This window comes from Sarcophilus harrisii, chromosome 2, assembly GCF_902635505.1.
Source record: "Sarcophilus harrisii chromosome 2, mSarHar1.11, whole genome shotgun sequence".
NCBI lineage: Eukaryota > Metazoa > Chordata > Mammalia > Dasyuromorphia > Dasyuridae > Sarcophilus > Sarcophilus harrisii.
Genome location: NC_045427.1, coordinates 162446281 through 162465028, shown reverse-complemented (window position 1 = coordinate 162465028; position 18748 = coordinate 162446281). Strand labels below are relative to the sequence as shown.

General features: G+C 33.8%; 1 protein-coding gene across 5 annotated transcripts in view; it reads right to left on the bottom strand.

Moving 5' to 3' along the window:
* The window catches only part of PAK5 (p21 (RAC1) activated kinase 5), a 430189-nt gene that overhangs the window by 233725 nt on the left and 177716 nt on the right, over positions 1–18748 (bottom strand). The window lies entirely within an intron of this gene.

The window sequence follows — 18748 nt, the reverse complement described above, 5'->3', positions numbered from 1 at the left end:
TGGAAGATGCCATTTTACTGGAGCTTTAAATGTCGTGGGATCTCTAAGAGACAGAGATAAGGAGGGTAAGGATTCTAGATTTGGCAGTAGACAGTATCATGAATTACAAACAACAAGGAACTGCTACCCAGTTTGACTAGCTCAGTGATGTGATCCCTGGGGGCTGCAGGATGACATAGAAAACCACAAGGTCAATTAAGAAGTAATTTCTTATTACCTATGCACATTATAAACAGATTTTATTTATTTCCAGAAAATACAACTATTTTTTTTTTTTACCACAGAACTTTTAAAGTGTTATAGATCAGTATATCAAAAACAACTAGTAGTTATTTTCATATATTGAGGGGGAAATCAATCAAATGAGTTGGAAAGGATTAAGATTGGGACACAATTTAAAATTTGAAATAATTTAGAATCATAGACTCTATAGGTTCAGAGGAACATCAGAGATCACCAATATAGGTGCTATTTAAAGCATACTTTTCTGCAAGATGACTAAAAGTAGGTCTCTTTCAGTCTATGCTTGAACACCTCCAGAAACAAAAATTTCACTACTTGCTGATAGCCTGTAGAGATAACTCATTTAATTTTTAGAAATTTACAATTTTCATAAGTTCTTCTTTGTTAATAAGCTGAAATCTTCCTTTAGTTTATTTGCTATAAATAGAAAGTTAGAAAAGTTGATTTCCCTTTAATTAATGCTTTTAAAATCACCTGAAGTTAATATTCTTCTTTGTGAAGCTTTATAAAATTCATCTGCACAAGAACTTTTTATCCATACAAATTCTTCTGTATTATCAAAGGCATCTTTCAGAACAGAAGCAAAGTATTTGTTATTTGAAACACTGACATGATAAAGTGGTATAATTAATACAAATTATTATCAATATATAAAAGCACAGTTGAAATTCCATTGATGAATAAAAAAAAACCAACTAGAGGTATTAATGAGACACCACAAGCTATGAAAATCAAACTATATTAGGAAAGAAAGGGTATTCTCTTTTTTATTTTAATTAATAAACTAAATATAAATATAAATATAAAATTTTCATACTTTGTTTTCAGAAAGAAAAATGTATGGAATTTAGACTTGTAAATCCTATAATATTGTTTAAAAAGTTTGTGAACAAAAAGTGATTAGGCTAGTACCTGGAATACTTCTGGAGATTTTTAAGAATTTGGAATTGTTGACTTCGGGGTCTTCCTTTCCATCCCAATTGCATCAAATTTTATCCCCTGCCCTTCACCCTTCATGGAGATTTCCTGACTTAAAACACTTGACTTCTTTAGCAAAATCTTCCTTTTTGCCTAAGGGTATGGACACTTATGTAGCACAATGGATGGAAGAATGGAATTGAACTCACAGAGATGTGAAGTCACATCAAGCCACAGACACTATGTGATCCTTGGCAAGTACTTAACTTATCTTGGCCTCAGATTTCACCTCTATAAAAGGGAGGAAGTAATAGCACCTATCTGACAGGGCTGTTGTGAGGAGTAAATGAGAGAATATATGTAAACTGCCTTATAAAACTTAAAAAGTTACACAATAGCTATTACAGTGCTTTAAGACTGGCTGCCTCACCCCTACTGGTATGTCTGATTGGGGTGTTTCCCCAGGAGCGGTCTATTAAATTACTAAAATTCATTCTCAGGGCCCTAAATGGTGACCTTGGATGAGGTAGCTACATATCTACTATTCACAACTGTATTTCCTGAGTACCCAAAAGTGTGCTTCCCATTTAAACAGTTCGGCTAAGTGTTATTTGAAACAATGACATGATAGTGTTAACCATTAAGCATGAAATATTTACTAAACAAGAAAGCAAAATCTAGAATAATCATAAGGAAACAGCCCATCCATAAACCTCCCACCAAGGAACACAAAGGCACACACTCTCCCACCAATAGGCAAATAATGGGAGAAGACAAAACAGAAAATTAAAGAAACCTAAAGAGATTTTCCCCTCTCAAGCACATAAGTAGAACTTTATGCCAAGGACAGCTTACAATTCCAGACTTGATATCTTTAAGCACATTAGAAGTTGTTCCTCTTTTGGAATTTCCTGTTCTTCTTATGGGAAAACTGCTTCTTTGAGGGTCATTATATTTTACTCAAGACTACTAAAGAAGTAGCATGTGGTTTTAGTAAAAGCCAAGACCCTAAGCTTGAGTTGGGCTAGAAAATTCTCCTCCCTTGGCTGAATTCTGAAGCTGTGTTATCTCTAATAGAAAAACAAAAATAAACAAAAAAGCCAATTCACCCAAGTCTGGTATACACACAGTTACTCACTATATTCTAAGGTGTTTCCCCCTTTCAAACCACACAGAGCTATAAAGATCAAAGCAAGACAAAGACCTGAGGAGTTTCCACTTTTCATATTTATATGATAAAGCAGGCTAAGGTTTCCCTTTCCCAGTCAGCAGAGAATTTTTCTTTCCTCCAATAAGCTATTTAAAACAGCAGAGCTTTCCTTCAATCAGATCAGCTCCCAGCAACAAATAAAAAATAAAATCTGTCCTTTTCTAGTTAGATTAGCTCAGGGCAACAGCAGCAAAACCTGTTTTCCGCTCTTAGTTGATTTCAAATGGGCTTAGATCAACGAAATTGTCTCTACAAGCTTCTGCAACTCTCTTCTCCCTTGACTTCTAAAATTCTCTTCTCTCTCAAAAATAGGGTCTCCTAGTGTGAACTGATGAACCTCTCTCTTAGGGTGAGAAAACAAAATTCATATTTCTGTCAGACACAGTACAAAGAGGTCATACATAATTGTCTCATTTCCACTGAAAATTTCAATTACTAGAGCTTCACAGCTAGTACCCTGAAAGTGTTCATAATATCTGTATGTAAAATACCTGCTGAGAAGTAAGATACCATAGCCACCTTTGTCTCTGCTAAGTACTTTTCCATCTCAGGAGACATTTTCTCTTAGATGTTCTTAGAATGATAGAAGACAAACCAGAAAAAAAAATCATAGGATAATAGATTTATAGCCATAAGAAACTTTGGAGGTTGGTTAGTCCAATCCTATCATTTTACAGAAGGAGAAACTATCCAAGGCCATCCCCACAGTAAGTATCAGAGTAGAATTTGGGGCTTCTGCTTTCAAATTCAAATGCCAAAGTGATTTTCATCAAATATACATCTGATCGTGTCCCCACACTATTCAACAAATTAGTGTCTTATGACTTCCAGGATTAAATATAAATACCCCTCTAGGGCATTAAAAGTCTTTGATAAACTGGCCTCTTACTATTTTTACCAGTTTTCTTATACTTCACTCTTCTTACAGGGATCTAGCTGTCCTTAAGACAAATCCATTTCCCAAGTGTGCCCCTTTCACTGGCTTTCACTAATATTTAAAATGTTTTCTCTCCCCACTTCTACCTCCTAGTCTCTTTGGCTTTTTTTCCCTTTCCTCCCTGAAGAGATTTAGCTCAAATCCCACCTTTTGTAGAAGGTCTTTCTGCTCTTCCCTCCCATAGTTCCTTCCCTCTGAAATTACCTTCCAGATAATGTGTGCATGTGTGTGTATTTTATATGTTCAAAACTAATTGCATATTATTTCTCTGACTGGAATATGAATTCCTTTAGAGAAGGGACTGGGTTTTGGCCTTCTCTGTATTCCCAGCATTTAGCACAATGTCTGAAATACATTAATGTCTAATAAATGTTTGTAGACTAATGCTACCACAATGCCTTCTTTACTGTTTCCAGAAGTGAGTCTCTCTCTCTCTCTCTCTCTCTCTCTCTCTCTCTCTCTCTCTCTCTCTCTGTGTGTGTGTGTATGTGTGTGTGTGTGTGTGTGTGCGTGTGTAAGAAAGCAGTGCTCAAATCTATGAGTTATGGGTCAGTTTTACAAAATAAAGTAAATTAAAAGCTGGCTAAAGTAGATAACTATAAGCATTTATGTATGCATAAATACATAGGCATGTATATGCATTTATAGTTAGCTACATTCCCTAGTGATTATTCATATTAATTTAATAAAGAGATTAATTTTTCCCCTATGAATTTTGATGATCTTTTAAATGTATTTTTACTGCACTGGAAACATAATTTCCAAAGACTAAAATTGCAAGAAACCAAAAATGAAATGTAGAAGCGTATGTTACATCTACATCAATTGTTGCATATTACCATTGATGATTTACATCTACAAAGCACTGTAAAAAAGTTCATCCTGAAACTGCATGATGGAAAAAGGAGGTGGATGGATGCTAGCAATAAGGGTGAGCAGTCCAAGTGCTGTGCTGGAATTTCATGGGCAGTCCAAGTGCTGTGCTGGAATTTCAGGGATGACAAAACATAGAGAAAGCTATTTTGCACCTTGGATAAATCATCTCTGGAGGATGTCCAGGAGAGTAAACGTATAAGAAGGTATAATAAATAAGCAAAGTTCTGCTCCACTGGAATGGGTACCATTACTGAAATATATTTGCAATGTAAATGACTTGCCTTTCTCATTTCTTGTCTAATGTAGACAGTGCTCTTTGCTTAAAAATTACAGAGAAGATGTCAACTGCATTGAGAGAGGGAGTTTCCTCATCGGGGTATCTCCTATACCAATGTAATGAGAGGTCCAATTCTTATCACTATTTATAAAACAAAGTGTACAGTAGGGCAATGGAAAAAACATTTTAGAGGCTTTCTTAATAAATATTAGTGATAAAGCAAGGATAGCCCCTTTTCTTACTTTTTAAAAGAAAATTCTGGAAATGTTAATAATAGTAATAAGAGAAAAGACAGAGAAAAGATAAAATTATCTCAATTTGATAATGACATTATGGTTTACTTGGAAAATCTCAAGACAATAGTTTTCTGAATTGCAATCTACAATCTCCTTCCCTAAAACATCCCCTCCTACAAACATAAATCATTATTTTTTTTATTTAATAGCCTTTTATTTACAGGTTATATATGCATGGGTACAGCATTAACAATTGCCAAACCTCTTGTTCCAATTTTTCACCTCTTACCTCCCCACCCCCTCCCCTAGATGGCAGGATGACCAGTAGATGTTAAATACATTAAAATATAAATTAGATACACAATAAGTATACATGACCAAAACGTTATTTTGCTGTACAAAAAGAATCAGACTCTGAAATATTGTACAATTAGCTTGTGAAGGAAATCAAAAATGCAGGTGTGCATAAATATAGGGATTGGGAATTCAATGTAATGGTTTTTAGTCATCTCCCAGAGTTCTTTTTCTGGGTATAGCTAGTTCAGTTCATTACTGCTCCATTAGAAATGATTTGGTTGATCTCGTTGCTGAGGATGGCCAGGTCCATCAGAACTGGTCATCATATAGTATTGTTGTTGAAGTATATAATGATCTCCTGGTCCTGCTCATTTCACTCAGCATCAGTTCGTGTAAGTCTCTCCAGGCCTTTCTGAAATCATCCTGTTGGTCATTTCTTACAGAACAGTAATATTCCATAATTTTCATATACCACAATTTATTCAGCCATTCTCCAACTGATGGACATCCATTCAGTTTCCAGTTTCTAGCCACTACAAAAAGGGCTGCCACAAACATTCGTGCACATACAGGTCCCTTTCCCTTCTTTATAATCTCTTTGGGATATAATCCCAGTAGTAACACTGCTGGATCAAAGGGTATGCACAGTTTGATAACTTTTTGAGCATAGTTCCAAACTACTCTCCAAAATGGTTGGATTCGTTCACAACTCCACCAACAATGCATCAATGTCCCAGTTTTCCCACATCCCCTCCAACAATCATCATTATTTTTTCCTGTCATCTTAGCCAATCTGACAGGTGTGTAGTGGTATCTTAGAGTTGTCTTAATTTGCATTTCTCTGATTAATAATGACTTGGAGCATCTTTTCATATGACTAGAAATAGTTTCAATTTCTTCATCTGAGAATTGTCTGTTCATATCCTTTGACCATTTTTCAATTGGAGAATGGCTTGATTTTTTATAAATTAGAGTTAATTCTCTATATATTTTGGAAATGAGGCCTTTATCAGAACCTTTGACTGTAAAAATATTTTCCCAGTTTATTGCTTCCCTTCTAATCTTGTCTGCATTAGTTTTGTTTGTACAAAAACTTTTCAGTTTGGTATAATCGAAATTTTCTATTTTGTGATCAGTAATGATCTCTAGTTCTGCTTTGGTCATAAAGACCTTCCCCTTCCACAGGTCTGAGAGGTAAACTATCCTATGTTCCTCTAATTTATTAATAATTTCATTCTTTATGCCTAGGTCATGAACCCATTTTGACCTTATCTTGGTGTACGGCGTTAAGTATGGATCAATGCCTAGTTTCTGCCATATTAGTTTCCAATTTTCCCAGCAATTTTTATCAAACAGTAAGTTCTTATCCCAAAAAGCTGGGGTCTTTGGGTTTGTCAAAGACTAGGTTGCTATATTTGTTGACTGTTTTATCCCTTGAACCTAACCTATTCCACTGATCAACTAATCTATTCCTTAGCCAATACCAAATGGTTTTGGTAACTGCTGCTCTATAATATAATTTTAGATCTGGTACAGCTAAGCCACCTTCATTTGATTTTTTTTCATTAATTCCCTTGAAATTCTTGACCTTTTGTTTTTCCATATGAATTTTGTTGTTATTTTTTCTAGGTCATTAAAATAGTTTTTTGGGAGTCTGATTGGTATAGCGCTAAATAAATAGATTAGTTTAGGTAATATTGTCATCTTTATTATATTTGCTCACCCTATCCAAGAGCATTTAATATTTTTCCAATTGGTTAGATCAGACTTAATTTGTGTGAAAAGTGGTCTGTAATTTTGCTCATAAAGTTTCTGTAAATCATTATTTCTAATCAGCAATTGCAAAACACAAAAGACAACGGGAAGGAATGACAAACTCAAACTAGCTATAAATCATAAATATCTGGAAGCCAACAATTCTTCAAGAAATAAAGAACAATTTAAATAACTTTGGGTAGGGAGGTATTCAGAGTTCATTGCTTGGTTGTGCTAATATTATGAAAGTGACAATACTACCAAATTAATTTACAGATTTAGTGCTATAAAAATAAAATTATCAAAGGAATTCATTACAGAGCTAGCTAGGCAAAATAATTACAAAATTCATTTGCAGTAGCAAAAGATTTTAGAATATCAAGGGACATAATGAAAAAAAAAAAAAAGGAATAGAGGATAAATTGCACTTCCAGACCTCAAACTACATTATAAAAGAGTAATCCTCAAAACTATTTGGTAATGATTTAAAAAAAAATTTCTACAATGGAACAGTCTTGATGTGGAAAAAATCAGAAATAATTGAACTAAATAGCCCAGAGTTCAATAAAGCTGAAAAACACAAATTATCTAGAAAAGAACTCTCTATTTCTTGTGAATTGATGGAAAAATTGGAACAGTCTGGTAGAAATTAGGTTTTAATAATATCTTATAGTATATACAATGATAAATTTAGAGTTTATGGGATCTGAATATTTAAAAAATATTAAAATTTAGGAGAAAAGAGAATAAAATAAGGTAATATATCTAAAGCAGGCACTAAATAAATACTTGTTTTGTTCTCTTTTCCTTCCCCTTATACTTCTCACAATTATATTAGGAGTGAATCATTAATTAAATGAGGGATAGAAACAATTATAAAAAATAATAATTGTAGTAACATGAAATAAAAAATATTTTGTGTGACAATGCAACTAGAATATGGGGAGTTTTTGACTGGGAGAAAATCTTTGTATCAATCATCTCTGATAAGGATCTGATATCTAAGATATATATAGACACTTAACAGAAATACATGATCAAAAGCTATTTCCAATAGAGAAGTTTCAAAAGTTTCAAAATCACTTAATTATGGAAAAAATGTTCTCAAAAGAAGAATTGCAAATTACTAACAACCATTCAAAAGAATGATTCAAATTACTGCTAATAAGAAAAAAGCAAATCAAGGCACATCTGAGGTTTCACCTCAAACTCAGCAAATTGGCAAAGATGAAAAATATGGGAACAGTCAATACTGAAAACGATTGAGAAAGACAGGTACACTAACTTTTCATTGGTGGAAATGTGAATTGTTCAAACAATTTGGTACTTATGGGAAAAGTGAATAAAATGTTTGTAGCCTTTGATAGAGGATAGAATATCCACAATATACTACAAAGAGGGTTTTATTGGTAAGCATATATGTTATTGTACTGGAATCTGCAATTGGAGGGAAGTTAAAAATTTGTGTGAGCTTAGAATTCCAGCAACTCAGAAATCATCTAGTTCTGAACAACATGGCTCCATTTACCATTTGAATTGTCTGGATTTAAGAAAGTGATTTAAGAAAACATTATTCAGATTAAACTTGAATTTTTGTCTTTCAGTTATTACTTTTTAGGGGAACTGATTGTTAAATATTCCCCAGTATAGTTATATATATATTCTCAAGTCAGTGACAAAAAGAAAGGCCCCAGATACCCCAAAAATATTTATAAAAGCATTTTTGTAGTAGTCATGAATGCTAAATGACATAAATGACCTATCAATTGGTTGGTATATGAATGTAATAGTATACTACTGTGGGGTATGAAATTACCAAAACAGAAAAGCATATGTAACTGATACAAAGTGAAAAAAGAGCCAGGAAAAAAAATATATATATATGGGAACTACAGCAAAATAAATGGAAAGAACAATGTCTAGAGTTGCAGATGCCCATCTGCATCAGGGTGTTTTCAAATGGGGAATCTCTACAATGAAGAAATCACTGATTCAGAACCATTATACATATATGTTTATGTACATATGCCTATACACACATGTATGTACATATACATAGTTATACATACATAAGTTCAGAAAATCTGAAACTATTTCAAATATTCTTTAAGGTTTCATTTTCAATTCTATAACAATTAGCTATTTAATCTCAGATAAGTTATTTCAACATATAGTTTCTTCATTTTTAAAGTAACACTTTCCTTGTCTCACAGGTTAAGGTTGCTTTAAGGATCTAACGAGATAAGTGCTTTTGGAAAAAAATTACAGATCCAAAATATAACTATTATTAGGCATACCCTATGCTTCTCTGGTAGCTTTTTATCTTCTGACTCAGATAAAATAATGTAAAATAATTGATTTTTACTATTCTAACCAGCTCACATACTGGGTACCCAGGAAATCCATGATCTCAGAAACATTTAAGGATATCTCAAAATAGTACAGAGCAGCCTGATTTAAACAGTCTTCATAAGGCAATGCAACTTTACATCCAGCTTGGTTAAACTGGGTCAGTCTACAGCTTTTGGGAATAATGCAAGGCCACAAAGAAATTGGAAGCCTGTCAGTCTCACTGGAATGTGTAGTACAATGCCTTGAAGACCTGAAATGAAGCAAAAAACACAGCCTCCCAAGGGAGTTTACTTAATCTTGAAATACCCTAATCACTTAATTTTGAAATTATGCTAATCATTAGATTCATAAAAACATTTTTGCATTAAACTTAAATGTATTGTTCCTCAATTTCTATCCCTTGCTTCTAGTTCTGCAGATGAAGTAGTAGTCACTGATATCTTCCTTCCTCTGCTGGGAGGTGACAATAATAACTCCATATTTAAATTTTAATGAGCAATAATACAGTTCTTAATTTTTTTCCATTCTTTTGCAATCTTTCCCAGTTTGAGCTATCTTGAAAATAAATCCTTGAGTACCTTATGCTGCCTCTAGCATCCTTTTGTTCTGTTTGTGTCTGTCTGTATGTGTATATGTGTATATATATATGTGTGCATATACATATATGTGTGTATGTATACACACACACACACATATATATACACACATATATTTTGTCAAGACTACCTTTTTCTTCTGATTTCATTTTCTTGAGTGCTACTTCCTCAACAGTTTAAAAAAAAAGTAAGGTTAACAATAAGTTCTCAAAGACCTTTTGAGAAAATTTTGATAATTTTCCTATTATCCCATTTCTATATCCTCATGCAGTACATATCAGAATTTAAATATATTGGATCCATTGTCACTGATAACAAATTGCTAGAGAAATGATAGAAAATCAGTTTCTTTTAACATGTGTTCGATTCCCAGATTCATCTGTAAATGATGTGCTTGACTCTCACACCAAACTTTCTGCAGGTTCACTTTTCTCTTTTGCTGCTTTTTATTCTTGTGTGAGGCAATATTGCTGGTAGTCTTCCCTCAAATTCCTCCACAATATTTTGTGAATGAGTTTATGATTTAAACTTCTGGCTGTCATGTTTCTCTGATTGAGAAAGAGAGCAAGTACTTAATAAGTGAGAGTTTCTGGCCTTGTTTAGCCTCCTTGCTGTGGCATGTTTTGCTTCATTTATACTTTTTGAAGAAATGGCGAGGAATAATCAATATCTTTATATTTATCTATTTTCCAAAGCCAAGAGTTTATTTAAATAAGTTTAGAACTATTGTATCTGGACACAATGGTTTATTTTAATTCTTTTTCATAATTTCAATTGAATGGCTGTTACTGAATTGCTCCATTCTTAAAATGTGAGTCATTGAATGTGGGGGTCACAAAATTATGACTTATTATCGGAAAATATTTGGGTTTTTTAACCTATTTTACATTATCCAGGGTCACATAAAAATTTCTCAGGTGAAAAGGGGTGTGAGTGGAAAAACTTTAAGAAGCCCTGTTCTAGTCAATCAATGATTCTGAATGATTATAGATGGTTTATTCTGAAATAACTCCTATATTAGTAATTATTCATGTATATTAAATATTGTTTAATTTTTCTATGTTGTTTGATATTTAGTAGCTTCTGATTTCCATTCTTAAGAATGTATTCATGTTCTCCAGGCATGAACCTTCTGAGTAATAAAACTTTGGCATCAGATTAATTCTGAACTGATATTTCAATACTTTTTTGGGGGATACAATATATTTGTACTGAATTTGGAGATTTTTTGGCAGATTGTTCATGGAATTTCTCTACTTCTTTAGATTCTACAACCAGTTTCATGAAAGTCCATTTGCCTAAGCCAATTTAGTAATGTTACATGATATTTAGCCCAAAGAATAAATTATTTAGTAGAAACATAAAAGCTATCTTGTTCTTCAAGGCTGACATGTGAAAGAAGCATTATTTTTGGTTAGCTAGACTACAGGGGAACAATATTAAAAGAGAAGGAGACTTCTTAGAAGGAAGCGATTTCCTACTTGAGGACTTCCAGCAGTCTTGATAATCACTTATTAGGGATATTGTAAAAGAAATTTTTGGTCTGACATGAGTTGGACTAGATGATATCAGATATTTTCTTGCTGAGACTTTATGACTATGAAATTGGGAAGGGAACCAGGAGACATTTTCAGAGAAGACAAGTTTTACTTAGGTCTGTTGTTTATTGGCTACCAAAAAAGATTCAATTTATTAAAGCAAAATTAATAATGACTTCTGATTGTACTTATATTCTTGGTTTTGAAGGTAGGTCATGTTACTCATTAGCAAAATCCAAGTCATGGACATTTTTTTAAGTGAATACTAGCAGTACCACTCAAGCAAACAGTTTGTACTATACAGCACAAACAATGCAAAATATCCACATTACACAAATTATTTAGCTTTATATTGGTATTTACTTGTACCCTACATAGACCTGAGGTAAGGTGGTGGCTGTGTGCAAAATGATAAAGAGGCAGGTGTGAAAGATGTGAATGGAGTAACAGGAAAATTGGCAATTGATTGACTTTGTTGGATTACAGAGAGTGAGAAGTTGACAAGGATGCTATGTTTTCAGATCTGATAGACTGATGGTACTACTGAGAAGTATGAGGAAGTCTGGAAGTAGAGAGGCTAGGGAAAAGATGAGCTCATTTCCGGAACATGTTGAATATAAAATATCTATGGAACATATTTTTAAATATCTAGTGGACAGTTTGTGAGGATGAGAACTTAACAGATAGACAATAGTTGGATTAATAGATTTTATATGTAGAGGTGAACACTTTTGTTAGACACAGTTCTCTCTCTTCCTCTTTTGATAAAAAGTGGTTACTTTTGTGTTTGCATCCACAAAATAATCATTATAATCTTAAATATGCCGTATAGTACAAACTGTTTGCTTGATTGGTACTGCTCATATTCACTTAAAAAATGTCCATGACTTAGATTCTGCAATGACTAACATGACCACCTTCAAAACAAAGAATATAACTACAATCAGAAGTCATTATTAAACATTGATCTCAGAGATAAATCTAGTCAATGTACCTGTCACAGTCTTACAGGTGTCTCTCTAATATTTCAGTTCTTGCCTATCCATGTCCTTAGATAAGTGGCTAGTCTTTATAAAGTCTGCTTCATGGTCACAAAAAAGAAAAGAATAATAAAGTAAAGAAAACACAAGAAGAAAAAGGACAGTGGAAAATACTTCAAATATCACATGGTGAAATTCAGGATTTAGAACCAGGAAAATCCTTTCAAAATGTTGAAGCCACCTTCTCCAAAGCAAACCCTTTAATAGAATTCTTTGAGGCTGATGTGCTACAAGTTTACAGCAGACCAGTCAGGCTTGTCCAAATACCTTATCAGTAGAATCCCTGACTAGTTGACAATTAACTAACTTCTTGGCTACTCAACTTTGCCAAGAAGCAATATCCCTGCTTTCTGCACAGCTTCATTTCCTCCCTATATATTCATTACTTGCAAAAAGAGTTTTTCCTGGCTCAAACTTTTTGCTAAGTAGTTTTCTTTTTCCACTTAAATGTGTTTCCAAGTCTAGTATTCTCAAGGACAGACTAATATCTCCTATTCTGAAAATACTGTACATGTATTCATAATTCTATCCTCACAAAGTTTACAACAGTTCAACTTAAAGGTCCTAAATTTTTTTTTTGGGGGGGAAGGAAATTGTGTTCACTCAAAGTTGTATTTGCATAAATATTTGCCTTTACTCATGGATATAGAGTATAGGCAAATATTTTTAGAGGAATTTAATGTTATAGAAGCAATTTCATAATATTGAGACTTATATTCATACAAAAGGCAAATTATAAAATGGAAAGGCTCTGCCATGCAATACATATCTAGATCAAATCTCAATACCTTTTCCCATGCCCAAAGAAAAATATCAATGTATCAAATGACACATTGAGCCACCATTATGAGGCAAATGAATGCACCTGGAGTAAGGAAGAACTGAGGTCAAATGTGGCTTCAGATAGTAGTTAGGAGATCCTGTAAATCACTTGCTGTTTGCCTCAATTTCCTCATTTGTAAAATGAGAATAACAACAGCTTCTACTCCCTGGAATAGTTGAGGATCAAATGAGATAATATCTGTAAAGCCCTTAGGATAGTGCTGGGTACATAAAAGTTGCATAAATGATAGTTATTATCATTATCATTTTTGGAAGGCACAGAAGAAAAAGGCCAGTTCCAAAGGCAGAGTGAAAATATTATTAAAATGATAGATGGAATTGGAGTATGTCTCAGAAAGTCTGAGGAAAGAACCTGAGCACAAACTGTTGTAACTACTAAAGTGATTTGCTCTCTCTGTTCTGTATCACATATATTTCTTTTTATTGTTCTATTCCATTTGTAATGTCAATCACCTAGAAATGGGAAAAATCATGTCTGTCAAATATATCTGTTGCATTTTATATATATACACACATATAATCATGGAAGCATGTCAGGAAAGGAGATGACGATGTGCTGTGGTCAATAAAGTACTGGATTTGAGTTCCAGTTCTGCAATCTACTCTCTCCATGTGACTCAAGTCACTCAATTTCTCTGGCAGCCTCAATTTCCTCTAGCCAGCTAGGTGATATTTAAGGAGCTTCCAATGCTATGGACCTAAGGCTTTCAATAATTTATGAAAAGTCCCTGAGACTCCCAAAGTGGAAATTGCAGTAAAAAGTGTATAACATACAGGCATATTCCACTTCAAGGTTTCACAACCAGGATTGGATGAATATGTGCTAAAGAACATCAAGGAACATTTGATGTACACTAATCCAGTCCCTTGTAACATAGGCCCGGGACAAATGCTCTGTTTATCCCCTGGCTGTTCTTTCTTTTACAGAACCTAGAAACCAAAGGCCTTGAAAACAGAATGCCAAAAATGTTTGTGGCAGCCCTTTTCTTAGTGGCAAGAAACTAGAAGCTGAGTGGATGCCCATCAGTTGGAGAATGGCTGAATAAGTTATGGTATATGAATGTTAGGGATTATTATTGTTCTATAAGAAATGACTAGTTGGGTGATTTCAGAGAGGCCTGGAGAGACTTACAATGCTAAATGAAATTAGCAGAACCAGGAGATCATTGTACATGGCAACAAGAAGACTATAAGACAATTTGATAGACATGGCTCTTTTTAATAGTGAGGTGATTCAGGTCAGTTCCAATGATCTTGTGATAAAGAGAGCCATCTATATGCAAGGAGAGAACCATGGGAGCTGAGTGTGAACCACAACATAACATATTCACCATTTTTTGTTCTTTTTTGCTAATATTTTGTTTTCTTTCTCATTTTTCATCTAATTTTTCTAGTGTAGCATGATAATGTGGAAATATGTATAAAAGAATGGTACATGTCTAATAAATATTGGATTATTTGCCATCTAGGGAAAGGGGGCGGAGGAAAGGGAAGGAAAAAATTTGGAACACAAGGTTTTGCAAAGATGAATGTTGAAAATTATCTATACATATGTTTTGAAAATTAAAAAAAATCTTTAATCAAAAGGAAAAAAAAAGTAAATATGTCAACAAAAACTCTAATCCTCCTCCAAAAGCTAAGGAATGATAAGACAACTGAATGAGGATCTGCCTTTGCCATTCCAACTGTCCACCAATCTCAAAGAGGGTACAAAATTATCTGCAGAATGTATGCTATGTATTATGTGATCATGTACAATCAGCAATAGGATAGAAGGATAGAAGCAACACAGAGAAAGGCTTCTCTCTCCAAATATATGTAAGTCCACCCCTTGTGTCTAAAATCCCATATTATAATCGTGATTTGGGACCAAAGCATTATTGATTGAGAAACTAGAAGGGACCTTAGAGATCATCTAATCCAATTCCTTCATTTTATAGATGAGGAAAACTGAGGTCCACAATGGATAAGAGACTTTTCTTTTTGAAAGCCTGAAAATGTAACAATCTTCATCAAGTTTGTATGATAATTCCGTCTATGAACCAATCATCTCATATTAATTAGTTCAACAGATTAGCTTGCTAGGTGACCATCAAAATTCCAAATGATTTGACAAAAAAAAAGTAGTTTGATTATGTTGAGAAGGAAACAAAGGTATGTAACACGGACCTGTATGAATGGAAATCTGGGAAACCAGTATGCCTAGTATGAGGTAACAGAATTGATGGGGAAGTTGAGGTTCTTATCTTCCATGAGAAGAAAACATTCAAGATATAATAAAAGAAAAAGCCCATTTCCATAATTTCACAGAGGAAAATATCCTAACTTTATATTCATATTCATATAAATTCCAATAATAGATCAGAAGTAAAACTATAAAAGCAATATATTTTTTCAGTGGGGAAAAAAGTAGAACTCTGAGTAACTACTGAGCAAGACCATCTCCACTCCACGAATGATTCAAATAATGTCAAGTGCTTTCTCTAAGACAAAATATATGAATTAGCCATATAAGCGCCAAGGTCACTGATTTCTATTCTCAAATGACCCAAATGGCTTACTCTTATTTTTTATTACAGCTTTTTATATATGAAACATATGCATGGATAATTTTTCAACACTGACCCCTGCAAAGACTTCTGTTTCAACTTTTCCCCTCCTTCCCTCCATTCCCTCCCCTAGATGGCAGGTAGTCCCATACATATTAAATATGTTAAAGTAACATATTTGCTCATATTTTACTCATTTCACTCAGTATTAGTTCATTAAAGTCTCTCCAAACAGAAGTGAATGCAAGGGATAATGATGTAAAAAATTACCCTGGCATGGGTTCTGTCAATAAAAGTTATTAAAAAAAAGAAGCAATTAAAAAAAATAAAAAATAAAGTCTCTCCAAGCCTCTCTGTATCCATCCTGCTGGTCATTTCTTACAGAACAGTAATATTCCAGAACATTCATATACCACAATTTATTCAGCCATTCTCCAATTGATGGGGATCCCTTCAATTTCCAGTTTCTAGCCACGACAAAGAAAGCTTCCACAAACATTTTTGCACATGTGGGTTCTTTTCCCTTCTTTATGATCTCTTTGAGATATAAGTCCAGTAGAAACACTGCTGGATCAAAGGGTATGCACAGTTTGATAACTTTTTGAGCATAGTTCCAAATTGCTCTCCAGAATGGCTGGATGTGTTCACAGCTCCACCAACAATGTATCAGTGTCCCAGTTTCCCCACATCCCCTCCAACATTCGTCATTATCTGTTACTGTCATCTTAGCCAATCTGACAGGTGTGTAATAGTATCTCAGAGTTGTCTTAATTTGCATTTCTCTAGTAAACAATGATTTGGAGCACCCTTTCATATGACTAGTAATAGTTTCAATTTCTTCATCCGAAAATTATCTGTTCATATCCTTTGACCATTTATCAATTGGAGATTGGCTTGATTTCTTATAAATTAGAGTCAATTCTCTATATATTTTGGAGATGAGGCCTTTATCAGAACCTTTAGCTTTAAAAATGTTTTCCCAGTTTATTGGTTTCCTTCTAATCTTGTATGCATTAGTTTTATTTGTATGAAAACTTTTAAACTTAATATAATTGAAATTTTCTATTTTGTGATCAATAATGACCTCTAGTTCTTCTTTGGTCACAAACTCCTTCCTCCTCCACAGGTCTGAGAAGTAAAGAATCCTATGTTCTTCTAAATTATTTATAATCTCATTCTTTATATCTAGATCATGAACCCATTTTGATCTTATATTGGTGTATGGTGTTAAGTATGGGTCAATGCCTAGTTTCTGCCTACTAATTTCCAGTTTTTCCAGTAGTTTTTGTCAAATAATGAATTCTTATCCCAAAAGCTGGGGTCTTTGGGTTTGTCAAACACTAGATTGCTATAGTTTAAATGGCTTATTCTTGAAGAATCTTCATCTCAATGACCTGCCTTGGTATCCCTCCACAAGAGTATGGGGTGATGTCTACGTAGCATGTAAATATTCTGTTCCCAGGAGCAATGTGATAAATTAATGATGATAGTTTACATGTATGCATAATTTTAAGAATTACAAACTACTTTATGTGCATTATCTAATTATGGTCCTCAGTGCATCCCTATGTTCATAAGGAATTATAATCCCTATTATACAGATAAGGAAATTGAAGTCAGAGGTTAGATACCACAAGACACATATATATGCATGCAGGTATACATATAAATATATGTATAAGGGTGTATATACATATATAGAGAATTTTTTTTAGAGGTCAGATGTAGACCTAGGGCTCTTCTGACTTCAGGTCAAATTATTTTTCCACCATGCTGACTCCAGAAAATGAAAATTGAATTCTTAAAGCCAGCTTTAGCAAAGCAACAGCAACAGGCAAAAATCCTTGATGCCCATCCCTGGATTGTGCACATTTAATCAAGATTTAAGCAGTAGCATATATCAAATCCTTATATTAAGTGCCAGTTAACGACAAGGAGGAGCCTTGAATTCATGAACAATACTATATATTTATCTCCAAACAATGACACGCCAGCTCATTTTAAGTAGTATGTAATTTGTGACCCCCTCTGAACTCCAAGAACAAGTGTTTCCTATTCAATCTGCAAGAAACTTGGGTAAAGGAATTCCCCCTAAACCAGGTTCAATTCCAGGGCTTCTGATGTAAAACATGGTAAACTTTTCACCAAACCATGCATTTTATAAGTACTTCCTTTGAAAACTAAATTGTTTTTACTCTCAAAATAAAGAATTAAAATGAGATCTGAATAGAAGTTCTCTTTGATATAGTTCTAAATTGATAAGTAAATAATGAAAGTCTATCCTACTCTGATGTAGCATAATTGGACAATGTCAATATTTGTATTTATAGATTAATATCAACCACTATCAAGCCCTTTGATTTAAATTTTCTACAAAAGTATTCTCCAAGATCTGAATTTCATGCTAAATAGGACCAAAACCCCAATCAATATATATACAAGGTTGGTTAAATGAGATAATATCTGAAAAAAAGCATTAATGTATCACCTGGCACACAGTAGACTCTTAATAAATGTTTGTTCCCTTCTCTTTGATTAGGGAAATTCTTCAAGCAATTTCCTGACCTTAAAGGACAGTACACATTAGCCTGGAAGTTTTGAAAGCATTTATACCAACGAGGCAAGATATGAATATACCCATTAGCCCCTTGTTAAGAAGACAAAAGCCAAAATTTGGCTTAAGTCTCAGTGGCAGAGGCTGCCTCTAAGACAAATGGATAGACTTGGGGCCTTCCCTTGGTATCTCCTGTGAGATGGGTTTTGTTGACTGAGACTTTCTCCCAAGTTGAATTACATGGCCTTAATTCTTGGAAGTACTCATGTGGAAGGAACCACTTTCTGTGCCCTATAAAATGAGCCAGTACCTGGACGGGGTTGCTTTCTTCCAATATAATCCCCAATGTCCACCACAAAGGATAGACTTCAACAGAATAAGTATTAGCACTAGGAAATAAGCAATGTGTTATATCAGACTTAGCCTTTAAATTCCCAATGACAGACTACATCATCAGTCCAGGTAGACTAATTTTCAACTGTTCCATGAATGAGACTAGGACTTCTTATGCCTAACAATCTTATCTC